At 49.9% G+C, this 27,568-nt stretch overlaps 1 protein-coding gene across 22 annotated transcripts in view; it reads right to left on the bottom strand.

Moving 5' to 3' along the window:
- LOC135111254 (aryl hydrocarbon receptor nuclear translocator homolog) overlaps nucleotides 1-27,568 on the bottom strand; it is a 114,244-nt gene that overhangs the window by 72,186 nt on the left and 14,490 nt on the right. For 4 of the 22 annotated variants that reach the window (XM_064024440.1, XM_064024447.1, XM_064024456.1 and 1 more), the window contains exon 1: nucleotides 8,542-9,007. The exons of 5 other annotated variants lie outside the window; for them this stretch is intronic. The gene's annotated coding sequence lies outside the window, so the exon portion shown is untranslated. Of the gene's footprint in view, nucleotides 1-8,541; nucleotides 9,015-9,059; nucleotides 9,086-27,568 lie in introns of those variants that run through there. 13 more of the 22 variants (XM_064024446.1, XM_064024445.1, XM_064024449.1 and 10 more) reach the window with 9 other exon arrangements.

Here is a 27,568-nt window from a genome sequence, read left to right as displayed (position 1 = left end):
GCCGGGAAAACTGACCGCCCGCTCCTGAGAGAACGTCTTGTTTTTGCTCCCAGTACCCGAACGGCGGCCGTACATACATACGTACCCAGGGCGGGGCGAGGGTTCGGGGGCTGGGAGGGGCGGGGTGGCATCGGCGGGTCCCTCCACCTGGCGCACCGTCCCTGCTTCATCCATTCATTTAATATTCGAACACTCCACTGAGTTCCCACGACCCCATCGCCGCCACCCCCACTGCTTTCTGCTATGCGCATAATTATCACCGTGTGTGTGTGTGTGTGTGTGTGTGTGTGTGTGTGTGTGTGTGTGTGTGTGTGTGTGTGTGTGTGTGTGTTGGATCCTCGTTACATCAAGCCCTGCAGGTTCGTTCCCCGGGCAGTCAGCAAGGCAGGGCTGCTGAGGGATGCGACAAGGTCCTACCACACATTCCCGGTGACAACACATCTATTCTCAAAGGGGAGACTGAGAAACTGGTCCCGTAACGCCCTAAAAAGTAAGGTGTGTGTGTGTGTGTGTGTGTGTGTGTGTGTGTGTGTGTGTGTGTGTGTGTGTGTGTGTGTGTGTGTGTGTGTGTGTGTGTGTGTGTCCCCTCCGGCTATTTAATATTCAGCGTCTCGTGTAAGATGAATGAGTGACGAGGTTTTCATGATCTGCACAGTACACCTGAATCTTGTGAAGTCATGTTTTAGTACGGAAGTGTAGGGAGGTTTCCGCCTGGTATGTAGTCACCAGCCGTGGCGCAGAGTGGTGCCTGTCTGCGCCTTGATCACCACCACGAGCGGCAGAGTGAGTTTCAGAAGTAATAACAAAGAGTAAACAGTGGAGATACCCCAGCCTACGTGACACTGCCTCATCACTCCTTGCTGATGGTAGGAAGTGAGACTCGTGAATAAACAAACTAATTGAAATACATTACGCTCACAACATCTCCATTCACAAAACTATCAAACTGACAATTTCCTTCCCACAAAGAATTCACTGATGAGACATTTCCTAGTACTGTTTCCTGTGAAGTTCCAATCCCTGTGGCTCGCTAAGAGGGGGGAGGTTGTGTGCGGGGACAGTAGCGTGATCCAAAGGGCGGTGTGTGACCACACAGGGGAGGGGACCTGGCACGCAGACACGCCCCCGGCCCTCCTCGTGGCCCCCAGTTACCATGGCAATGACCAACAACAAAAGTGGCGGCCTTCATCTGGCGCTGACTGTCCTCTGCCCCCATACAAGCGCCCCTGATGCTCCTGGTGTTGCCCCCTCGCTGGCCAACTATCCCACCACGCCTCTATGCTCCTATCGCGGAAGGCACACAGTTGCTTGACACTCCGGACACTAAAACACATGACACATTCATCAACACAACACAGTTTTAAGACGCAATCCATCTGAGGTCCTAGCAGTGACAAAGAGGCTCAGGGTGCTACACGTATCTTGAGTCACTGGCGGGGAAGACGCGGCCACCAAGCAGAGGCCAAGTGACACATCTGCTTCAAGTTGTGTCATCGAGATAAGATGATCGGAAAAGCTCTGAGGCAACAGTAAAAGTTCACCTCAGAGCAGATGGAGAACCACTTCTGGAAGCCGGCCACAGACGCCTTCATCACCATCACTCCCGGCGCTCACAAAAACCTGAACGAAACACTCTTTATCACAATGACCAGCCCTCCTCGCCTCTCCCTTGCGGCGCCGCTTCTCCCTCTCCGCCATCTCTACCGAACACTCGTCAATATGTAAATAACTGAGGAAGGAAAAATAATTACTATCTCCTCGAATCCCGCAAAATATTCCCCTCTGAAAAGTGTTATTCTTTTAATAGTGTTTGAACCTGTAACACTATAATCAACAGCAATTAACTTTCCCTTGACGCCACCCCCACGGGCCCCTTCCTTCTGCCCTCCAACCTGCTCGTATCACAGCACCCCGGCCCTCCCGCTCCCCGCTCCCCGCTATCAAGAGGGTGGGTGAGAAAGTGAACAGTGTGATCAAGGACCCTTGTACAGGCTGGTCATCTCACACAGAGGCAAGACCACATGAGTTTACCAAGGAGAGGAGAAGGAAAGACGGGAGACGAAAGGAGCGAGGGAGGGAATGAGTGAGGTCCGGCTCCATCCCATCAGGGACAACAATACCAATGCCATGCCTGTCAAGAACAGATCACGCTTTTTTTTACAATTTTCCAAGAATGCCGGAGAGATACCACGCCAATAAATTGTACACATGCAACATCAGGGTACGTAGACACGTGGGCTGGTACGTGTGTAAGGGCCAGTGTTGAACCTGCCGGCCTGTCGTGCTACAGGCCCGGGCAACAAGGCCTTGCTGCACCAGCGCGGACGCATGCACGCACGCAAACAAGTAAACCTGGATATTCTCCCAAATCATTTTGAGCGTGTTCTTCCTCCAAATCATACCGTACTTTCTGAGAAAGCTTGATATTGCTGTAATAATTACACCATATGTGAAGACCAAACAAGGCCGTGATGAATATCCCCGTGGAGAGGCCAACAGAGTGTCTTGTGTCCGCCGCTGAGTCCTTGACGACAGCAGGAAGGCGGCGGTTGCTCTCACAAGCCGCGGCACACTGTTCACGCTGCGGACAACACAGGCGTTCTTGCATATCCCAACAAAGGCTACAGTCACTGCCTCCAGCCTGGTGCTGCTGGCCGGGGTGGCGGGGTGGCCGGGAGGGCGTGGTGCTGGGCTAAGGAGGTGCAGGCTGGTCCATAAAAGGGCAAAACTAGCATGATAGCTCACCTCCCTCTCCAGAAGGACCATCTGATCCAGTCTGAACCTACTCTCCACACACCTGCAGGCCGGTGTGTGCCGTGCTCCCCCTGGAGGAGGGCGGCCATTGCCTCATAGTAAGGGGCAGAGCATGACTACCCTGTCAGCGACACGAGCGTGGCTTCCCTCGGGCGTGGCTCCTCCCCTCGGGCAGGTGGCGTGCGAGGAGAGCTGCGGCTGGCGGGGCGAGCACACGCGAGCCCCTCCGCCCCTCACCTGCTCCCGCTGAACTAATCCCACACACCAGGTAGCGCCCCACGCCCACTCTCAGGCAAACAGCCCAGGGGCCACGGGGGCCACGCCGCCCCTCTGCTGGCTACTGGTCATCACAAAACCCACCTTGTCACTTTTTTTCTCGTCCAAGGGGGAATATTATCAAAAGATTATGAAGTCAGGGATAGCCCTAATTTACTTTAATGCCAAGCCTGACCGGTGAAAGCCCCGAGCCCCGCCCTCCTCCCCGCCCCACACGCAGCGCCACTCACCGCTCTTACGGCTTCCTCACCAGTATTTGCACCCAAGTGGCTACTCCTTCAGCGGCGCGCACACAACCAAGCCACCGCCGCCTGCACTGCCTCCGCACAATGCTCCAATCACTCACGGATATGTATGCATTACTTATGAACCAACCACACCCCTTTCACCTTCCCTCTCTTCATCACCACGTACACACACACACACACACACACACACACACACACACACACACACACACACACACACACCATTCCTTCCCTACCTCTATAACACCCTCCACGGCCCTTCTATCATGATCACCAGCCCTACCACCACCACCACCACCACCACTACAACCAACCACACCCATCCCACTGCACTGTACCACGAAAACCAACCCCAAGCTGCAGCCGCCCTATCAACAACCTGCTCTCGGCACATCACCTCTCAGGGCTGGGCGCCAACAACGGTGGGGGAGAGAAAGGAGGGAAAAAAAGATGAGAAGAAAACGTATTATGGTCAGCCCTTCTAGGAACTCAATTTTCCGGAGAGCGAGAACAAAATCCGTATCTTACACTACTCCATTCTACCCTACCCTGCCCTGTCCTGCCATGCCCGGCTAACCTTCTCCACCCCTCTTGACGACAACAACAACAACAACAACAACAACAACAACAACAACTCCTCATTCCCTCATCTCGTTTTCTTCGGCATCCCTCATTATCTTCTCATCTCCTCTCAATTTGCTTCTCTTCGCTCCCGCCTTGCCTCCTTCCCTCTCTCAATATCTGGCTTGTGTGTGTGTCTGTGTGTGTATGTGTTTATGTGTGCTCCGTCTTTGTCTGATCTCCACCCTCTCCTTGTCCCTTCCTTCATCAGCCGTCTCGTGTTACCTTCGAGGATGCGTTTAATTAGACTATTATTATTATTGCTTCTACTGCTGAACCACCACCACAACCACCACCACCACCACAACTACTAGTACTATTGATGCGATGAATCATTTAGCATAAGAAACCATAGTGGAGGAGCAGGAGAGTTACGTTTTTGGCGAGACCGGTGTGGCTCTTAGCTCGGATACTGACAATACTGATACGAACAATATTTTTCAACACACATTTAAGCAATGCATCAAGTCGGCCAGCAATATACGTACAAATTTTTTACAGCAAGTGTTATTTTCTTGCACCGCGTGATTCGTGGTGTTAAAATACATCACCAAGGCGACAGGGGAAGCAGGTGTGAATGTAAACAGTACCAGGAGGGAGCCGCGGCCCGCGACACCACCGCACAAGCGAGGACTGTTAGTGTGTGTCCGGCAGCCCCGCCCGGGAAGAAAGCCAAGCCGCCTGACGTGACGCCCAGCAATCACTTGGCTCATTCACGTCCGAGTGCCGTGGGATATTAATAGTAAATTAGTAGCACCCTCAGTTCCGACCTTGTTACCGCCGAGTTACAGCCCGCCAGCAACACGCAGCTGATTAACGGCGAATCGGGGACGGCCGGCGGTGGCGGTGAGGCGGGAGGGGCGCCCGCCGCCTGGCCACAGCTAATAATCTTTTGCAACACGGCGCTTCTCACCCAAATTAAAGTGCACAACGAGACTCACTCAACGCCCTCCGGTGGCTCCCGTACGAGATAACAACGATATGTAGCTGCCAAGGTCGGCCAGGCAAGACCCACACCCTCGCCGCTGTCTGTCACTACGGGCGGCGGTGGCGGCGGGACAGGGACAAGCTGGTGGTGGAAAACCTGGAATGAGGGAGGGCGGGAGGTACCCCTCTTCACCATCCATTTATCATCCTTAATTACATCAACAGGACAAGGGCTTGGCCATGAACAGCGACCCCCTGGAGTGCCCCGGACCCCGCCTGCCCATACGTGACGGTCCACCCCTACCCACTCCACCTGCCCGGCACTGTGGCGGCTACAGAGAATGAACCACTCTCCGCTCTCACTGACGACTGGAGGTCTGGTATATTACAGGTCCCAAGGAAGCAAAAATCCCGCATCACAACAAACACAGCGAAGGTGGCGGCAGTCGACACATCACCTTTGATACTCAACGAAGCAACGCAATTTACTCCGCGTCGCTTAATATAACACAGTTGCGCTTTCAGGTCAACAATTAACACAAGCTTTGTCTTCATCTGTTAACACCTGTCGGGTTTTGACGAATACACACACACACACATTGCATGAAGTCTCCATTAGCACCAGGAGAGGCGATACAAACACGTGATTGTGGCCATCAAGCACAAGCACATCGCGATCCTGTTCCCTTCAGCCCTGCGCACCAAAACACGAGGCAGGAATCACTTCTCTCCTACCACTAATGAAAGTTTGAAGTAAAAATACAGACTCTCCACGCGGGAAAGATCCGGGTGTAGTTTCACTTGTATCGAGAGAGAGAGAGAGAGAGAGAGAGAGAGAGAGAGAGAGAGAGAGAGAGAGAGAGAGAGAGAGAGAGAGAGAGAGAGAGAGAGAGAGAGAGAGAGAGAGAGAGAGAGAGAGAGAGAGAGAGAGAGAGAGAGAGAGAGAGAGAGAATGACCAATATTTACATGCAACTACAAAGCTTGACACCGTTTAACTGTTTGACAAGCGCTATCTGAACCCCAAGGCACTCACGGACACTCACCAGCCCCGCCCTTGGTTACTGAATGGAGAGGTGGAGAGCTGCTAACTGACGGCAAGATAAACTAACACTAATACACTGAGAAAAGCTTGCTTGAAGAAGGCGCCGTGTGTAACAAGAATGAAAGACAATGATCCTTACAATTCAACATCCTCGTAAGACACAGTAGTTACTAAAGACTGATATTTTTCACGTTAAGATTATTCACATCACCGACACTTCAAGATACGTGCGCAATTCTTATTCACATTACTACTTAACAATCATGAATTTTCCCTTAATACCAATCCTTACGTACACTTATAAAGCATACTGCACTTAAATCTTGCCCCACGTCAATGCGTAGAATAAATGAATGCACATTACGTACACTTCAAGGAGGTACTAACTACACTTTCCACCCACACCACTTACAAAGCATATAAAAAAAATCCCTCTTTCACACCAAGCCTTGAACTTACAGATCCTTTCTTTCCCGGGGAGCTGATAATCTTGTCTAAATATTACACGTGCGGCGGCGGAGGTTTGTGATGGGTTAGGTCAGTCAGCTGCGAGTCTTTTAGCGCTCGGTGACACACGACAAAACACGCAAGTAAAAACGAACGGAAAGAGGAAAGAAAAACCGGCAGCGTCCACAGGTTCACCGCACGACTTAACTTACGGCCGTATCAGAAACACTTTGCTCGCTCTCTTTCTCTCTCTCCCTCTCTCTCTCTCTTTCACAGCGACTGTTTTTAAAGGCCGCAGAGATGATTAGCCAGGTTTTCAAGACTGTTTCTCCTGTTTTAATGTAGAAATATTGTTAATCTGTCACTCGAACGATAGAAACACCATTAAAAATCAGTGTCACTTATTATAAACCCGTATTCTGAAACTCTTTCCTCTTTTTCTCACTACAAGTAATTCAAAGGCCACAGAAATGATGAGCCAGGTTCTAAAGAGCGTTTCTCCTGTTAATAATGTAGAAATATAGTTAATCTGTCACTCGAAGGATAAAAAAAACACCTTTAAAAACCCATGTCACTTCAACTAGAGGCTTTTGAGTGTAGTGAAGCTGCGGTGCAATGCTTGAGAATACGGTCTCTAGATTTGACGGTAATTCACAGGTTTTTCGTCTCCTGCTGGTGTGGTACAGGGCTTGTAGTGATGCGTAGGTTGTTGTTTATTCTTTGGAAGGAGTGGAGATGGGAAATGGGAAGAGAGGGGATGAAAGGGGAAGACAGGAGAGCTGAGGAGGAGGAAAAACAAGAAATAACTCATACGAAACGAAATTTTCACACACACACACACACACACACACACACCACCGCAAAAAAAAAAAAAATAAATAAAATAAAATAAAATAAAATAAAATAAAATAAATAAACGAAACACCGAAAGAAAGAAAATGTAATTAAGAGAAAACAAAAAATAAGACACCACCACCACCACCACCACCAACACCACCACCACCACCACCAACCAACAACAACAACAACAACAACAACAACAACAACAACAACAACCTCAGCCAGACGGAAAGAAAAAAACGTCACGGTGAAAATGATGATGATGACGACTGATAGAAAATTTCCACACCCCCCCCTTTCTATCACTTACTATTTGAACGGAAGAAAAGAAAAGAAAAAAAAATTGTGGAAATACCAAAAGTTTTCTTCACTCTTAACGGAAACACAGCCTCATGTTTTCATTGTTGTTGTTGATGATGATGAAAACTGATAAAACTGTTGAAAAGTGCTTCCTTTCCTATTCTAAATCCGGAGAGAGAGAGAGAGAGAGAGAGAGAGAGAGAGAGAGAGAGAGAGAGAGAGAGAGAGAGAGAGAGAGAGAGAGAGAGAGAGACGTAAGGATGAGAAGTTGAGGTGCTGACGTGTCGTACTGTGTATATGTGTGTGTGTGTGTGTGTGTAGGTAGGTAGGTATGTGGGTGTAATGTTATGGGTGTGGACGTCTGGACGAAGAAGGAGAAGGAAAGACAGGAGGAGGAGGAGGAGGACACCGGGGTTTTCCTTGAGTCACGTCCCGCCTCCCGTTAACAAATCTGAAATCCCTGGCGACACACACACACACACACACACACACACACACACACACACACACACACACACAGAGGACCGCGACAGTTTCAGCCCAGGGCAAAACTCCCGTCACCTTTTTGTTCTCTATATACCAGACTCCTTTTTTTCCCCTAACAAGCCATAAAGGTCGTTATCACACTGCAGATGCTCCCTCACGCCGCTGGTTACTGACCCTTCATAAGCACTGGAGCCCTTGAGAGACTGACCCGCCGGTGGCCACAGCGAGCATCGGCCGCTTCCCTGCCCTTGCCTTTCCCTGCCCTGCCCTGCCCACCCCGACCCTTGCCCAGCTGGTCCTCCTCCCTCCCGCACAGCAATACTCTCCGGCATTCTAAGTCACGATGCGGCGGCCAAAAGCGATTACTTTGAAGATAGCGGTCTGTCAGATTATTTGGTCATGCGTTCATCACAGCGAAGCATCGAATGGTGGGCAGGTGCAACAGACGAAATGCTTCGTCGTTTGTAACACCTTGAGATTATGCATTACACACACACACACACACACACACACACACACACACACACACACACACACACACACACACAAGGAGCTTCACTTCACCGCAGGTCTCACACTCCTCAGCCTTCACAACATACTTGTTGCTCCGCCAGGCAGTTTACACGAGATCCATTCGTTATTACAATTCTCCTTTTTCAGTTTGAGAAATGTTATCACTGACACACGCGTCACGGGCCCTCACTGGGTGTTAGGAATCCAGAGGTGGTCACAATATTCCAAGGCACGAGGCAGTCAGCAGCACACACACTCGCCGCTCCCACGCTACTACCGGAGACTGTGACGGGTCCGGTGCAGCCAGGTAACTTTGCCGCACCGCTCCCTTGTGTGACGTGAGAGCGCAGGCTGGGCCACGGTGTGGACGAGTGGCAGGCGCGGCCAGCACTACAGCAGCGCTGCAGCTTCCACAACAGCAGTCTCACTAACGCACACCTCCGCGCTTCACTACACAACATCTCCGTCTACGCTACGATCGTGACTCGGGTCTCGCGGTGGCCAACGCGACTATTTTTCCTCCAGTGTGCAGCGACCCCGGACCTCCTGGAGGATCGCACACTGGGGGAACAACCGCGCTGGCCTCTCGGGGCCTCCTGCTCACCACCGGACACATTCACACCTCGACAGACCCCACCTCAACGGGCACTGAGCCGCGGCGGCACCCGACCGCTGAAGCACGCTGTCCGAAACACAGGAAAACCTACATGGCAACTCACAAACGTTTATATAGAACTGACGAAATGTTTCCCTGATGAACAGACAGTCTCAAAATTTTTAATTCGCTTCCTTTTATATCGAAATTAATGTGTGCATAAATAATTATGTTTTAACTCTGGATTAAGATAATCATTTAATTGCAAGACGAAAACCGGTAATAAATCCGGAGCGAGTCCAGCTGTGTTTGGGCCCTCCAGCTGGGGCCTCGCCGGTGCTGTCGGGAGGAATAATGATGACTACAGATCCATAACAGCCGTCATGACACCCTTTGGTTGCGAGACAAGAGCCGCCGCGCAGGCGAGCACCCCAAAGTCCGCAGTGAAGGTGGGGAGGAGGCCGCCCCGGTGATCAGTCTCGCCAAGTCGGGAGTAGAAAATGACAAATCTCAGCCATTTCGGAAACAAAACTACCTTATATGGCATTCTGTCGCCACCCACGCCAAGCACTTGATCGCTGCACCCGCCACTCCTGAACATACGCCACCGGATCCTTCACATGACAAGAAAGCGTCCTGTCCTTGTACTACAGAATTTCCACAGCGCCCCGTTAACCTTTACGGACCGCACACTTGCATTGTTCACCTTGATGCCGAGTGCTACTCCATCACCACGGCAGCTGGCGGCCAAACCACCGCACCGCTACAGAACTGACGACAAGCCTCACCCAAGTGCTCTGCGTCAGGTATGAAATGATATGCAAGTGTTGGCATTGCCTCATGACCCGAGAGGCGAGCCCCGGGTCACTTCCAGCTAGTAAGTGGAGTAAGGTGCGCCGAGCTGACCTGAGTAAAGCTTTCTTTCGTGTTAGTCCGGAGGCAGCGGAGGCTAAATACCATCACACTACAGGCTTTGCATCATAGTTGAATGGTTTACATAGTTCTCGAAATTCGGGAACGCTTTCCGACTTTTACTCCAAGAATACACTAAAATAAGAAAATAAATAAAGAAGAACTAGCGAAAAGTCCAACACCCAAATATTTTATATAAATATTTCAAGCAATACATCAGTAAACAGTGAACCGATGGTAACGTCCATATCAATGTTCATTTATTTGTTCTTCACTGGTCACTAGCGAAGAGAGGCGACATGATCCACAACTGTCCCATCAGCACACGTCAACTCCCCACTGAGACCAAATATGACCTTACTTGTGGCGCCACTTAAATCTTGTAATCACTTCACTTCACTTCACTTGAGGCGTGACACGGAGGCCCCGCCACACTCCTCACCTCCAGCAAAACAAGGACATTCTGACGAGTATCTGCATCAGGAAGCTGTCTCTCACGTAATAATAAACCCAATGACTTCACAGTGCTCCTCCGTGCCGCCTGAGACCAAGTGGGGAGCACGCAGCATGTACACATACACATTGGACACAATTATACTCTGTAGTGGTGAATGCCCCAGGGAAAACCACTCCACTGCCGCGCCGCGCACACCAGGCACACACACGCCACCAGGCACTGAGCCTCCACCAGCAGCACCACCAGCACCAGCAGAATTTAACCTTTTCACTGCCATGGACATCTTTGTAGTAAATCATTTGGGCGGACAGAAAGGGAGGAATAAAAAAATGTATGAGATTAATTTCATATTTCCTAAGCTACAGATGCACGTATTTTAAAACCGGTACAAAAAATAATTCTTAAAAGTTGAAGATGATAAAAGATGTAGATGAGAAAACAAGCCAAACTGATGTCAAGCATTAATCCACACGTATGAACTCCAATTTACGTAAACACACACTTGACGAGGAGCGCAGGCAGGCCACTTCCCGCGCCCACTAATAGCCGAGTGTGACCTTGGGTTATGTGGCCATGAAAGCGACCAACGGCAGATCCAGTAGTGGCCCCTCGCAGCCCTCCCGCTCTTCCTGTGGCCCGTGGCTCCATCCATCACCCCGGACCATCAATCGCGTCATCATGCTCTTCCCTTGGTCAGTTCGCCTCCTCGGTAGCGCTAAGGGCAGACTGTGCAGGGCAGGCCACACACACTACCGAGTTTATGCTATTCTTATGATATACAATCCAATGCTATTTCTTCGCCTACTTTGAAAAGACTCAAGTTGAAGTGACACGGGTTTTTAAGGGTTTTTACGGTTCTAGTGACAGATTAACAAGATATCTAGATTATTTGTGGGAGAAACAGTCTTGAGAATCTTACTAATCGTCTCTGTGGCCTTTGAAAATAGTCGTGGTGAGAGAGCAAAGCCTTTCTGAATATGGTTTTCGGATTCGATCAATTTCACCAGTGTTTTGAGAAGTACGGTTTCAAAACTCAAGAACATAGTATGGTTCGTATCTACCATAATCAGTCCTTAAAAAAAAAAAAAAATGTACTCTGTAGAGAACATGGAAGGTAGAACAAAACATTCCCGACATTACTAATAGAGAAAAAAAATAATACACAATCCATCATTGGTCTGAAGACAGCCATCTCCAAACTGACAGGGTAGAATTAAGCTGGCCAGTAGTGAGATAGTACTGCAGCTCTCCCACGGCGGGTAGTCTCCAATACCTCTCCACCTCCACCACCACCACCACCACAACACACATACACACACACAGACGCACGCACGCAGTCTCGCAAGTAAATTCAAAAGACTAGCATAGTATTCGTGTGTTCGTCTATACTTCACGTGTACAGAGGATGAAAAAGCTAACTTATATCCAGTAATGAGAGAGTGAGGCGCACCTGGTGTCAGACTCCAAACAAACGGCGAAACAGCGGCATAAAGAAGAGAATACGTATCATTGCACCTGAGGAGGCACCACCGCCGCCCGCCGCCATCATCAAAGCCTCACAAAGCTCCTCCTCCTACTCTCTTTTATAAAAACTATGCAAGTCTAAAAACTAATCGAGAACATTTCGTCGAGGACTCACGATACTGTGCATGAGATATGAGGTGAGGACACGAGATGCTCTGCTACACACACACACACACACACACACACACACACACACCTTCCCGCTCTACCGCCCCCCGCCACACACACACCCCTACCCCAGCTGCCGCCACCTGCCCCTCGCCCGCACGGCAGAAATCACTCAGACCACAATCACACAGGACATCATGACTATCTAATCTGAGGGACGAGAATTCCTGGTGGTGGTAACAAAGTCTCGTCATGAATGGAACGCTGCCTCTCGCTGACCTGCTCCTGGCATAACGGTACCTGCCCCCTGCCGCTACCTATGGCTACGTCACCCTTAGACTGTATGGGATGCAAACCCTTCACTGATAGAGGATATTTTACATCAAATCCTACTTTTTAGACGTTAATTTTCGTACTGTGGTTTAGAACATAAGAACATAAGAAATAAGGGAAGCTGCAAGAAGCGACCAGGCTTACACGTGGCAGTCCCTGTATGAAATATACCTACCTATTTCCATCTATTATCCCCATCCATAAACTCGTCTAATCTTCTCTTAAAGCCCTCTAGTGCCCTAGCATTAACAACATGATTACTGAGTCCGTTCCACTCACCTACCACTCTATTTGAGAACCAATTTTTTCCTATCTCCTTCCTAAACCTAAATTTTTCAAGCTTGAACCCGTTATTTCTTGTGAGTTTAGAAAATAGATGTAAGATGATTATTATATATTTAATCTCTCTCTCTCTCTCTCTCTCTCTCTCTCTCTCTCTCTCTCTCTCTCTCTCTCTCTCTCTCTCTCTCTCTCAGTTTCCGTGTGTGTGTGTGTGTGTGTGTGTGTGTGTGTGTGTGTGTGTGTGTGTGTGTGTGTGTGTGTGTGTGTGTGTGTGTGTGTGTGTGTGTGTGTCCACGCAAGTTTTCTTTATGTTGTGCTCTGAACGCTAGTAAGGAATATTAGCAGCAATAAAAATGTTAATGAAGATAAAACCGAGTATATTTCACCTCGCAAAGACAATAATAATAATAAAAAAAGCAGTATATTTCAACCAGCAAAATTACGAGGGCAGTAGCTCAGTGTCTGCAGTGAGCCGGGAGCCTGAGCACCACGCAGACACAACGCAGTGCTCATGCCCCGCGCCTCACGAGATCACGGCGTTGACATTAAGTCCGCGGTATAATCGAACCCTCTCGTGACAAGCTACGTGTCCCCCTCCCCCCACGTCCCTTCCTCCCTCCCTTCACCTTACAGTAACACCCTTTCACCCTCCTCAGCCTGTCAGCGCCATCACGCCCGGGTCCAGCCGCGCGTCAGAGTCCTGTCAGTGCGTCAAAACACGGGACACCTGCCCCAATGCTCCAATGCTCCAATGCCTGCCAGTCTTGACGAGCGTGCGCTGGCATGAAGCACACCTGATGGCCTCACCATGAAGCACACAACGAAAAAAGCGAGGTCATCCTTTGTCCACCTGTGTGTGTGTGTGTGTGTGTGTGTGTGTGTGTGTGTGTGTGTGTGTGTGTGAGAGTGAGTGGGTGTGTGTCAGCAGCTTACATAAACCTTGAACATCGTGGCCACGGTTCACCACACATCACCTACTACCCTACACCCGCTGGCACACGGCGTCCCCACACCCGCTCGCCTCAACCGGGAAAGAATTAAAAGGACACGGACACACACACACACACACACACACACACACACACACACACACACACACACACACACACACACACACACGATCATGCATTGTATTTACGGGAGAAAAAAATATAAAAAAAACGAGCTCTCAAAAATCTAAGTAATTTACCCGAAAAGTAAGTATACTAATCGCATTTTTAAGCGTCTCAGTAAATGCCAATTAGCGCAAGGCGGCCCGGTTTACATCCCAAGTAACACGCAGCGATAAATATTCCACGAAGGAATACGCAACATAACTGTCGCCATTACTAAGTCCTGCTCGTAATTGCAGGTTAATTATGTAGCACAGTCATCCCTGCGGCGTACTGAGGAAGCCTTCATCTATTCATAGGGCTTGTCTCCGATGCGGCATTTTTTCCGTCATACTCGACAATGGTGGAGTGAGCCAAGCCAGCCACTTAGGACGGCAAAGTGATCGATGTGCCTCGTCCCCTGTCCATCAACGATCCGCTTGCCGCCCCTCTCCCCTCCCTCCCTTCCTCCCTCCCGCCGCGCCCTATATCGATCGAAAATATTGACGCGGCCGCCTGGTATCGGCACACCCCTAAGGAGCGACGCAAGGGTCGACGAGGCGGTGCTCCTCTTACATAAATAAGCTTCACTCTCCCCGCCGCTGACTTCCCGCCGGCAACATCCCCACGGCATCGCACAGCATGAGCCGCCCGTCCCGCCGCGCGACTCAAACCTAACAAGCCAAAACCGGGCTTCGCTGCATCAATGCCACTGATTTACCTTGGAAAGATGATGGACAAAAACAAAGACAAGGTTTACTTGTTGCAATACACTCCCCACACGGTGAGGTCAGCACAACCCTAGTCCGTGCCTCGCAGCACAGCTTAACGGTGCTGCACGCCCGTTATCCTAGCACCTCCGTACCCTTAAGGAGTCACTGCGGCTCTCCACGCAAGAAGCCAGAGTTGCACCCTCCCTGTCAGAAGATACAGGTGCCAGCGGCGGCCTACCTACGGCCTCCCTTCACGCATGAACCTGCCCACCCAACACTTCCGCAATTGGTGGCCACCTTCTCCCGGCGTGTCCTCCTTCCCTGCACATCGCCTCCCCTCTTTAAATGCCACACGAGTTTTTGCTGCGGCAGTGCCTCCCTGTCTTGCCGTCCGCCGCCTCTCACACACCATTCGTCCACTACCGAGCCCGAGTCCTGCCACACAGATGACGCAACACGACTACAGCGAGTCATGCGTGACTAACCCTTAGGGAGCAGACAATGTGAAGGTGTGGTCCAGGGCAGGTGCTGTCCGCAGGTGTGTGTGTGTGTGTGTGTGTGTGTGTGTGTGTGTGTGTGTGTGTGTGTGTGTGTGTGTGTGTGTGTGTGTGTGTGTGTGTGTGTGTGTGTGTGACGCCATGTGCTAGGTAGGCAGTAGGATCAACACAGAGCAGCAGTAGTGTGGTTGAGGTGGGATCGGTGAGGAGGGCGCACAGGTGTGGGGGACGGCAGGTTGGTACGTGCAGGTATGACAGAGGTGCAGCAGGGATACAAGTGTAGGGGTGTGGCGCTGCGTGCAGGTGCGAGGAGTGGCATGGCGAGGGGCCCACACGCCCTCCACCCCGCCTGACCTCCGTGGCCATAAAAACAAAAGCGGGCCCAGTCCCTGCCCCGCCTCCAGGTGGCTCTCCGTGGCCTGCCTCACACCCTCGCCGGCCACGCCATTGGTATTCTGGCGCCGAGGGACCATCAGCTTGCACATGAGACCCACATTAATATGCACTACTGCTAACTATTCACCGCCTACAAGCCGAATCGCCAAACTGCCTCATTAATACCCGGAATCACAAGCGGCTGCCATTTATAATCTCGTTCACGGATCGTGGCATCGCTCGCTGCATCCTAACTGACAGTCATTATCACCGCAGCCAACAGGTGACACCCTTCACCCTGCTGCCATCACTTGGGAATAACCTGGGAAAGCAAAAGTACCGAACGATTCATCACTGTCAGAATCCCTCGAGCACGGCCGCCATTGCTATGCCACTTGCAAGACCCTTCCAGGAGAAATCGGTTAAAAATGTAAGTGAAAATACTTCGCACCACTCGCCGTGTAAAAGTGAACAAAGGTGCTCAAAGAGGAGAGAGTGGCGGGTCCGGGCGGGGCGGGGCGGTGGGCTGGTGAGGAGGGGAGGCGAGGCGGGCGGCGGGGCAAGGAGAGGTGGTGTGCCCTGTATCGTTGTCTTCCCGTGGACGATGTGTGACCTAAACCCGTGTGGAGGAAGACGGCTCCGAGACTGGGGGTGGTGGGGATGGTGCGAGTGGTGTGGGTGGTGAGGGTGGTGTGTGCGGCGTGGGCGTGGCGGGCTGACTGTCCCGTCCACCACTTATGATGACAGTGAGGGTGGTTACGAAGACGAGGGTGATGATGATATTGGCGACGATGATGCCGATAGAGAGGTCGCCGCTCAAACATTCCAGAGATAGTAAGATAAAGATGGAAATGGCGCCAGGTCAAGAGAAAGAGAGAGGGAGAGTGGAGCAGTGACCAAGGTGACCTATTTCAGGGCGCTGAGAATGCAGTGAGAGCAAGTCAACTGTTCCCCCCACTCTCTCTCTCTCTCTCTCTCTCTCTCTCTCTCTCTCTCTCTCTCTCTCTCTCTCTCTCTCTCTCATCATCAGTGGTTAATCCTTTACCGTTTAGAGCCAGACAAGGAAAAGGAGAGAGAAAGAGAAAGGGTGAGAGAGAGAGAGGGGTCACTGAAAGCCACCTAAACACTGAACATCCCTCTATCCTCTAAAGACGGCCAATCCAGCTTACATTTCCACGCCGTCACCCTGCAAGCTCTGAGACCGCGGAAGGTTAAGCGGACGGCGAGGGAGCAGCGGCGTGGCGGGGCTCGGCGAGGTCCATGTGAAAGGTGAGCGTGTGGCCGGCCAGTACTCCCCCCTCGAGGTACCTGCCTGATTATTACCGCCACCCACCTCCAGGTATATAACCACAAGTGGCCCCTGCATCGGTCTGGCCAGGACTAGGTTGGTTTGGGGCGAGATGGGATGGCTCGCCGGAGAAACTGGAGGGATAATCACCATCTGACGCGTCTTCCACTCTTAAAGAACTGAGTGTGCCGTGTAGTGGAGGCCTGGCGCCGTTACTCACCAAAGCCTCATAAAGCAGCCTCGCCAGGAACACTACGCCAGCACGAGTTGGGCGGGGCGTAAGGGAGGGACGGAGAGAGAGTGGCGGCGGGGCAGTGGACGCTGGAAGTGCACCAGGCGGCCAGGGGCAACCCGCTCTGGATTCGTGACCGGCCACTTGTGCCGTCGTGACCAGTGCCCACGATCGGACGGCCAGCCCCGCAGCCTCCACTAGTAAGGCGGCAGCTACTCCGGCCTCAGCACACCGCGCGCACACCAACACACACCACACACACTCATACACACACACACACACCTTAATGCTGCGCCCTACATTCGTAACCTTTCCTCATTCGTACCTTCCTCAATCTCTCGGTTCGCTCGGGTTTTTTTTCTCACAATCAAAGCAAGATTCAGGGGAGCACGGCATGACCCCGTCCTGCTCCTCCGCTTCCACTGCTGACGGCGATGCACAGCAGCCGGCCACCTCATGAGGCAAGATAAGAAAGTTCCGCCTTCCAATATAAAAATATTTACTGATAGACGACCAGTTGATCAAGCGGCTGGATGTAATGGAGTGCGGTCTCCTCACACCCTCACAGTTAAGATCATAAAGAATGGCCCAAGTGTTATACTCAGACCAACACGAATGTTATACTTAGAGCACCACACACTGCACTCCACAAGCTGATACAATTTCCCCACAGCCAAGACACTCTACTTACCCACAAAATACTGACGCGGCTCTTCAGGAATAACAAATGCAACCCACAATTAAGACAACCACTGGTGATGCTCGTAAATATCTCCCGTGATACCTGGCCCTCCTGTCCCCCGCCTCCCCTTCCTGGTGCACCCCTGTCCCACACACACAGCGCCTGGTGGTGGCCTGCACGGGGCGGGGCGCGGCACGACAGAGGGCGAGGCCGCACTAACACACGCTGCCTCATTGAAAGTGATGCATCATATTATATTAGACCTTTCTCTATATTGGATGGCTGGTTGGTGGGTTTCGCGTGCGCACAATTAACCTTTAGCAATGTCTCTTTAGTTCCAACGTTCCTCCTCCTCCTCCTCCTCCTCCTGGATGGGGGTGAATAGGGGGATATAGATCGGTCTGGCTTATGCAGGAATTGCCACGTGTAGGCCTTCTTGCAGCTTTCATTATTATTTTACGTTATGCTCCTCCTCCACCACCACCATCACCACGACCACCTCCTCGGTCTTCTCTTTAATGAAAATCCACAAGGGTTACAAAACACAGAGCAACAAAAAGTTAATTGCTAGATCCCTCAAAGTAGTCAAAGGCAGCAAAATGTTACCCGAGAGACTGGATACGGATCCTCTCTTGAAGGCATTTAAATCACACGGGGGAGACAGAGTAAGGTAGTGTTTCAAGTCCCCCAGTGAAGGAAACTAAGGAGCGCTGACACCGCCTAACTCATACATTAGTTAAGTGGACGGAATAGAAAGTTTGGTGCAGCGAGACCGCGGGGAGAAGCATAGCAGTTAAGCAAGTAATAGAAGAGAAGAAACCCTGGAGTTAACGGTAGATCGGGTAGAAGATAGCCAAGGAGATGACCAGAGCTGCAATATTTCGTCAGATTGTGCGATGGAACACGGGTAATTACGACCTTAGTAAGAAAATAAAGGGATTGTAAAGGTCACTCTTCGTACTCGGCCCAGGTCCCGCACGCCTGTAGCAGTACCACCTCTAGCAAGCAAGGCGGGGCCACACACCTGGTGACCAACGCGTGCAGTGACGAGAAACAGTTAGAAAGCATACTATGGCTGTTTTCTTGCCGCGTTAAGGTCACCAAGTTAATATCAACATACGTGCCTATTAACGACCTGAATGAGATGCTTATGGGTTCTCTAAGCTGAGCACGACCAGACTAGTGGAAATACAACAATTCAAACTTTTTAGTGCCTGCGTCTATATAGATTCGTGCTACCACTAGTCGTCAATGGAATTACCTACACTTTTATAAATGATCACGAATACTAACTGAGAAACAGAAATAAGACGCACTACTTCTGATGTCCACTGCCCTCCTCCCTCCCTGGCTTTGCTGATCAGTACCCTGCATGTCAACTCAAGCTAGTCACTTTGCTGTCCACATAACCCTGTGTTCTGGTCATGGAAAGGATGCAGTATAGTCTCCCTCCTTTTCCTTCTCAATCTTCCTCCCTCCCTTTGCTGATCAGTACCCTGCATGTCTACTCAGTCTGGGCACTTTGCTACCCATATGTTCGTGTGTTCAGGCGATTCATTGGCAGGATCTATTCTTCCTCCACTTCCTTCTCAACTCACGGACAATGCACCCCTTCTCCTCCTCTTCCTCCTATTCTTATCTCACCTCTTCCTCAACTCACGGATACACACCGATCCTCCTCCTCCTCCTCCTCCTCCTCCTCCTCCTCCTCCTCCTCTACTAACACTCCGAAAAGCTCCGTTCATCAGCAGCCGAGAACCACCAGCTAAATCTTCACCCCAGGAGATTTCATTACCTAAAGATAGCACAACCTGATCCACGGCTAAACAAATGGCGGATTAGTGAAGGCCAAGTATCATCTCCTTCAAAGCTCCCCGCCTGATGAGAGTCTCGATAACACTACAATGCCATTTACCTTTCCATTCATGTATTGTCAATGGACCTACACTATGGAATGGACTCAGACTGTTAGTGTTGAGTCATTACGGGGCTCTAAAAGATGGTGGGTGGAAAATGGGTGCGTTTTGTACAGGAACTGCCACAAGTAGTCTGATGGCTTCTTGCAGCTTATCTTTACGTTCCTATGTGATTTTAGCTTTACTCTGATCATCTCGTGCTAATCAGTGTGTGTTATAGCACCTCTTACATACCCACGAGTGTCTGAACACGGAATTCAAACTATCGGGAGGAAGGGAGGGAACCAGAAGGAGGAGGCCGTGGACGGGGAGGTAAGCGAGGGAAGGGAAGGGAAGTGATGGAAGGGTAGGAAGGGAACCAGCAGGGGATGGCCGTGGGTACAAGAATGAGTGGGGCGGGTCAGGGCGGGGCAGGGCGGAGCAGGGCGGGGTTGGCGGCGACGCACCAAGGACCCACTCAGCCGAGACAGATAAGACCAAGGTAACTGGAGCAGGTGGGATAAGCTGCCAGCGGAGAGAACCTGCAGGCGAGAAGCTGCGGCCATCCACGGGTCCATGGGTAGGGGACGGCGGGAGAGAGGGATGGAGAGAGGAAGGAAGAGAGGGAGGGGAGAGTAACAAGCCCATGCACCTCACGCGTCGCATCTCCTACTGTGGGAACGAAAGGCACCGGGAGTCCGCCGCTGCATGCAAGACTAAAAAGAGGACAACAGTTTAATGCTAGATTGCGTCCAGTCACTTGGGAGGCCTACACTGCCCTGCACATAGGCCTACACAGTACACAGACTGGCGTAAGTGGTAAAGGAACACTGATGCAGTCTCTTAATGAAATAGTATGAAAATCTAACACCACCGTCACCACAGCACTGCCAACCCCCACGCCCCTCAGCCGGCAAGTCTATCCCGTGGCCCGGCATGCATGGTGAGCGGGCTGGCTTCAAGGATACACCACTGCTAAAAGGGTCTTGTTATAAGTCACCTGTTGCCAGTCAATTATTACCACTATCTACCAACACTTCACCTCAGCCGGCCACAATCTCGCCTCGCTCTTCACTGATATAATCGAGACCATCCTCTCTCTCTCTCTCTCTCTCTCTCTCTCTCTCTCTCTCTCTCTCTCTCTCTCTCTCTGCTCTCTCTCTCTCTCTCTCTTCGCAGATTACCAAGTCACTTTCAGATCAAGCAACACCAACTTTCTCTACACGCACTTTCCATCACCTCCAATCTCCACTATACTGTATACTACTGCACCTCGCGCCCTTAGCTCTACCTTCCCTACCATGTCTCCCCCCTTCATTATACCCAAGGGACCATAAACATTATAAACACACACCAATTTAAGGGGGACCGAGGAGTTCGCACCGCTGGGATAAGATCATTGACTCCCCCTTCACTTACATACACCCAAGGTACCATAAACACTACAGCCACTACATCAACCCACAGCAAGGCAAGCAAGACCAAGGAGACTCCGGGCCACGATCACTGTTCCCCGCTTCCCTGAGGCTGCAACAGGTGGGCATCCCGAGGGCCCGAACTGACTGAGGTTTGGTGGGAGCCTGAAGAGATGAAGGGGAGGAGGGACCCGAGCCCTAAACATACTGGGAGTGTATAGGTAGCATGGCAGCTGCGACTCAAGGCATGGACGGCTGGGTGCAAAGCAAGTTGAGTATCTTAGGTATGTTGTAGAGGAGTGTAGGGCAATGTGGGTGTGGCAGAGCAAGGGTTGTGGATGGTTTACATAAGTTAGCCCTGGTTCAAGACTGCTTCGAGAGAGAGAGAGAGAGAGAGAGAGAGAGAGAGAGAGAGAGAGAGAGAGAGAGAGAGAGAGAGAGAGAGAGAGAGAGAGAGAGAGAGAGAGAGAGAGAGAGAGAGAGAGAGAGAGAGAGAGAGAGAGAGAGAGAGAGAGAGACCTACACTCCGGCCTTTGCTTTCTCAATTAGCACTTCATTTGGGGCAAGTCCGAAAAATGTGCGAAAAATTCTTCTGTCCAACACACGTGTTTGAGGTCACAGGGGGAGGGAGAGAGAGAGAGAGAGAGAGAGTGAGAGAGAGAGAGAGAGAGAGAGAGAGAGAGAGAGAGAGAGGAGGAGAGAGAGAGAGAGAGAGAGAGAGAGAGAGAGAGAGAGAGAGAGAGAGAGAGAGGGGAGAGAGAGAGAGTACTGTTGCGTGTTTGAGTGTCTGTGAGAGAAGTACAAGTGCGTGCAATGAATGAAGAGACGTATGAATGGGTGGGTGAACGTAGGTAGTGTGCGCAACTGTGGCCCACATGCACGTGGCTCCTGACGGGTGGAAAAAGGAAGGGGGAAGGTAACATCCGTCAGTCAGCCATCTAACAGGCGGACTCCACCCCACTGTTGACGAGTGTGACTGACAGGAGACCGTCCCTCACCCACCATCCCCACATCCCATTATATTTCCTCTCTCTCTCTCTCTCTCTCTCTCTCTCTCTATTACCCGTCACAGTAACTTCTGTTGAGTCTGGTTGAGAGTCGTATTGTCATTAAAATCATAAAAAATGCCTTAAAAAACAACAATTATTACCATTAGTCTGTTACAAGTAGCCAAGACGCTGAAACATTTAAGAATACTGTCCATTTAGCAAAGCCAACGCATTTTAATAACGTTCCTTACACTCAATGAATATACAGGAACACTGCGCCCTTAAAGAATGAATGATATCTCTCAGCGTTTAGATTAACAGTAAAGGGCAGACCGGGGATGTTCAGTGTAAAAGAGGGAGGTAACTGAGTGTCACTGAAGAGGGGATACTTAACTGGAAGGTTGTGTCGAGTTGATAGATGGAGGAACCGAGTTTTTGAGGCAATGAACAGTACTAAGTTTGCTCAGCCCAATCAGTATACTCACTGGCTTCCTCCAGCTTCCCTTATGTTCTTACGTACTTACTGAAGAAAAAATAAACTTGTATAACCCAGCATTGCTCCCCGCCTTCATGACACCATCACCACCACCACCATCACCACCACTACTATCACCACTTCCTCGGTAAAGCATAACAGGTCATCCCTTTCTCCCTTCTCCATGCATACACCAAGAGGTTTAGTCTTTGGCCTACATAGGAGAAATCTGAATAATAAAGAAGGCAACAGATTAGTCTCTCTCTCTCTCCTCTCTCTCTCTCCTCTCTCTCTCTCTCTCTCTCTCTCTCTCTCTCTCTCTCTCTCTCTCTCTCTCTCTCTCTCTCTCTCTCTCTCTCATCTGCAAGCAGTGATTACTACTGTCAACTTCCTGCACAATGAAGAACGATGTGCACTTTCTTTTCAAATCTTAATACTTTTTTTGGCTCATTTTTAAGTTTCGTGTAGAGCGGCGGGCCATTACACACAGACGGCTCGTAATGAGGCGGCTAAGTGGCGGGTTCCTGGCGTCATACCTCACGGATACATGGCCGTCTAATTTCATGCCATCTCTTCCTCCGTTCCACCTGCAAAGTTAGGGAGAACAGATGCACGTGGATGCTTTAAACCGCAAAGGGACGAAACACACACACACACACACACACACACACACACACACACACACACACACACACACACACACACACACACACACACACACACACACACACACACAGGCCATTCATTGAGGTGTCTTTGGTCAACGGAGCATCACTAACCGTTGGTAATCCGCAGCGGGAAGGAAGGGAGGAGAAGGAACAAGGGTGACACTCCTGTTTACTGGTGTCCTCAAACCCTTTCAGTACAAAATCTTGAAATGCCCAGGAAGTCAGCAGATAACCAGTTAGAAGTTGTGGGATAAAACGCGAAGTTTAAGAATAATGCAGAGGGAAGAGATAATGAGTAATTAGAGACAGTTTTCAGTCCTCTCATCGTGAACTGGTATGATATCCAGAATGTGTTTAGAATGATGCCTTGGTAGTGAAAGAGATGCAGCACGCGGAAGCCTGAGTCAATACGGAAGCCAGCCAATCAGACATAACCGTAACACTGATCTGGGTTAAGGCCGAGCACTACTGTGACTCAAGCTGCAGCAGTAATCAATAACACTTACGGGCGGATGGCTTGGCGCAGCGTGAGGCGAGAGTGGCACCATGCAGGCGTTCATGATACGCGCAGCCTCCCTCATGCTCAGCCCCACCTCAGTGACACGGCATCATAATCATTCTACACGCATTCTGGATCCTCCTTCACTGCCACGGCATCATTGACGATTAAAGTAACTACTTAAGCGTGATAAAAGGATTAAAAAATGTCTAATTATTCATTTACTTACATTTAATTAACTGGTGATTATCAAGCAAACTTTTCCCGGTACCACGGCATCAGTTTTAATTACATTCTGAATAACACAAGGTTTTAAGTAAATTTACAATAAAACGACAAGAAAAACGGCATATCTGGTTACTCACCCACTACAATTATTCCATCACTAACTGCATTATATTAACTAGTGGGTGTGTGCGTTCGGAAATCGTCAATAGCAGTGAATGGATTAACCCTCGCCGCCTGCGTGACCTCCTAAGCCACTGAAGGCTGCCGGGTCATGGCTCCCGGGGTGACGAGAACAAAGGTGAGGCCTTCAGGTATGCCAGTATAAATAGACGAGCTTCCTTCCTCCCTATCTGCAAGTCAAGTCAGCATCGAGGACAAGCAAACACTGCACTGTGTATTTCTCCTCGAGTCCTGAGTGGCGGGAAAGTGAAGTATCAGCAACCGCCCTGTAGGTATTCAGAAACGGTTACTAAATGGTTAAGGTATCAACGCCAAATACTTCTCAGGCTTCTTACAGACACTCCAAGGTTAAATGGTGTGGCTTCCGTGCTTCTATTCTACCTCCTCCTTTATATTTTTTTTCTTTTTTTCTCTTTCACTTTCTCTTATGTTATTCTGACAAAACGAGTCGGTTTCGCTCTTCGGCATTTCATTTCCAATCGTCATCTGCTGCCCTGACTGACTGAAGGAACTTGTGTTTTTTTCTTGTCTCAGCTCGCTCGTGTAATAATAACTGGCCTGGGAGTACAGTGCTACATCCAGGGCGCTGAACGTGAAGGAGGCCTATCGGGAAACATAATGGCTACTGAATATTGAGGAAGTACTGATATGATCCTCTCTTTCTCTCTCTGGACAATCAACTCTTACTATTTTGAAGCGTTTGCCTCATTAAGTTACTCTTCTAGCAAAGCAGGGACAGAAATGAACAGCGCCCAGAGTCCACCAATACTTTCCACTACGAAGTACATATGAAGGCGATTTAGTTGTCAGCTAGTTACCTCGGAATGGTTGGTATGTCCTATACGTGATGACGCATTTGAAAGTCACAACACACTGGCCTATGTATGGTGCAAGTCGTTATGCTATACACCAATGCATGAACAAGCTGTGGTGTTGAAATGTACTACTACCACTATTACTACTACTACCATTCCTGACTGACTGGAACCTCTACACTAGGGAGAATGGTTTCCCAGTTCCTCGTTCGTGTCTCAGATTGTATGGTGTCCAGTTGGTGTGGTGAATTACTGATGAGTGTACGTATTATTGGGAAAACTCTGAATTGGTATAAGGAATGTGTGGCGTAAGAGGAAGGGAAGGAGGGGGAGAGAGGGAGAGAGTCAGCAAGCTATTGTTATAGAGATTTTAGTTTTCTTTCTTTCTTTTCTTTTTTTTTTGGTAACAATGATAAAAATAGAGATAGAAGAATATTACAGTTATTATAGCATGTACACATATAGAGAAGCTCAACTCTGCAACACACACACACACACACACACACACACACACACACACACACACACACACACACACACACACCTACCGTGCCCTTAGTATCACAGATTGTATGCGCACGTGTTAGGTTTCAGTTTTCATGCAACAAACAGAGAAGTGTTGGTGGGTAGGATGCTGCAGATATTGAAATGTGCAAGTGAAGCGGCTAAACCTTACCACACACACACACACACACACACACACACACACACACACACACACACACCTCTTCTCTTTATGATATCCCTACTGTCAGCTAAGATTAGGTTACATTAGTTTTTTTCTTGCTTCTCAATCAATTTAATAAACAAAACTTCATACACAAACTTAAAATAAAAAAAAATACAAAAAAATATAAAGAAAAAAAAAAAAAAACAGCCACACCTTAGGTCATACAGCTTCCTCAGATTGACCCCCCTTCCCGCCAACCGTACCCCTTAACGCCTCCGTCAGATCAAGCCTCCCTACCAATCGAAGGCTTCCCCCCAGACACCGATAGCCAATAGCAAGCGCGGGGAGGAGGCGAGGGCGGGGCTTATTGGCCAATTAGACACCCATGACATGCATTACAACGGTGGTTCCCAAGCTACTCTTGATTTCTTTTGCTTTTTCTTTAACAAGGTGTCTGTTCTGCGGGTTCCATGGATTCCCCTCGCATCTCCATACAGGGGTTCTCTTTCCGTATTTCCTTGTTTTCTTAACCATTATTTTCCTACTTATTTTTCATTGTTCTTAATTTACTTTTGTTTTTTATTCGGTATCATATACAAGGAAGAAGAAAGAGAAGATCAAGGACGAATTAATCTGCATAACAAATAACACTAGAATGACTAACGTCCTCCCTTCAGCATAACAAAATGGACACCACATCTTCCTTGTACACTGACCAAGCTCTCGACACTTCCCTGCTATGACGTGTCGCTCAGAAACGCTTTGCCCTCTCACCACACCACATCTATTTTCAAAGGCTACAGAGAGATGATTAACCGGGTTCTCAAGGCTGCTTATCCTGTTAATAATGTAGAAAGGTTGTTTTATCTTTCACTAGATCCGTACAAAAACATCACAGTGTAATTTCAACTAGAGCCTTATGAAAGAGCAGACGAGGTGTGACAAGAAGCGTTTCAGGAATACGATGGTAATCTCTCTCTCTCTCTCTCTCTCTCTCTCTCTCTCCTCTCTCTCTCTCTCTCTCTCTCTCTCTCTCTCTCTCTCTCTCTCCTCTCTTTCTGCCCTCACCTCTCCCCGCCACCTATATCCTCGTTACAGGTGATTTATCCTCGGGCCAGCCACGCCAGGATTAATATTCCTCCCCCCTGCCCCCTCAAGTTTGCGTGTCCTGCCAGTCTTCCCGCCTCTCGCCCTTCCTCGCCCTTGCCGTTTCACTAGCAGCACTTAAATCCTCACACCCAGCCAGTGCTTCCCTTACCCCTGCGCCAGATGTTCTCCTTTTACCTAACAAGTGTGTAAATCTATATGTTTCTTGGTATAAGATGGTAAAATTTAAAACCTTGTTCCAACACAGGAGCGCTCAACCTCTCTCTTACATTTCAACGGCTCTATTCCTTCCTTCCCTCTCCCCTCCTCCTCCCCCTCCTCCTCCTCCTCCTCCTCCTCCTCCTCATCCTTCTCCCAGGTATCTCATCTGCGCCACCGGCCCCGTCGACCAGCACTCCCACACTACGCTCCCTGACTTCTCTCCCTTGGCTCTTCCTCACTCCTCACTCCAACCTGTGCTACCTCTACCTCCTCTTCCTCCTCCTCCCACCTGGTTCTCCCTCCCTGCGTCCCTCTAAGCGCCACGTCCCACATGTCGAGTATTATAATAACGTAGCTCGGCGGTCTCCTTTGATGCGAGGTGTCTCATGCTGCTACGAAAGGTTTGGAGGTTGCATTACAGAGGGTCTTGATGGTGGGGGTGATGGGAGACTATCTAGCGGTGGTGGGTGGATGTAATGGTTGTGAACTAAGCTGGATATAAAGCACTGACAGCTTTACATGTATGCTTAATATATATTCCACACATACACACACATACATGTTACGAGCTTCATTTAATCTTTATCATACACGTAGATGAATGCAGAGGAGAGAGAGAGAGAGAGAGAGGAGAGAGAGAGAATTGAGAGAGAGAGAGAGAGAGGAGAGAGAGAGAGAGGAGAGAGAGAGAGAGAGAGAAGAGAGAGAGAGAGAGAGAGGAAACAGTCGTGATGGTGACAAGAGTGGCAGCGACAGTGGCTATGTCGTTAGAGAAGAAGGTGGAAGTAACACAGCAGAGCAGCAGCAGCAGCAGCAGCAGCAGCAGCAGCCAGCAGCAGCAGCAGCAGCAGCGGCGGCGGCGGCGGCGCGGCAGCATGGGCG

The sequence above is a fragment of the Scylla paramamosain genome, chromosome 21, assembly GCF_035594125.1.
Source record: "Scylla paramamosain isolate STU-SP2022 chromosome 21, ASM3559412v1, whole genome shotgun sequence".
In the NCBI taxonomy this organism is placed as follows: Eukaryota; Metazoa; Arthropoda; class Malacostraca; order Decapoda; family Portunidae; genus Scylla; species Scylla paramamosain.
This window is presented reverse-complemented; position numbering and strand designations above follow the sequence as displayed.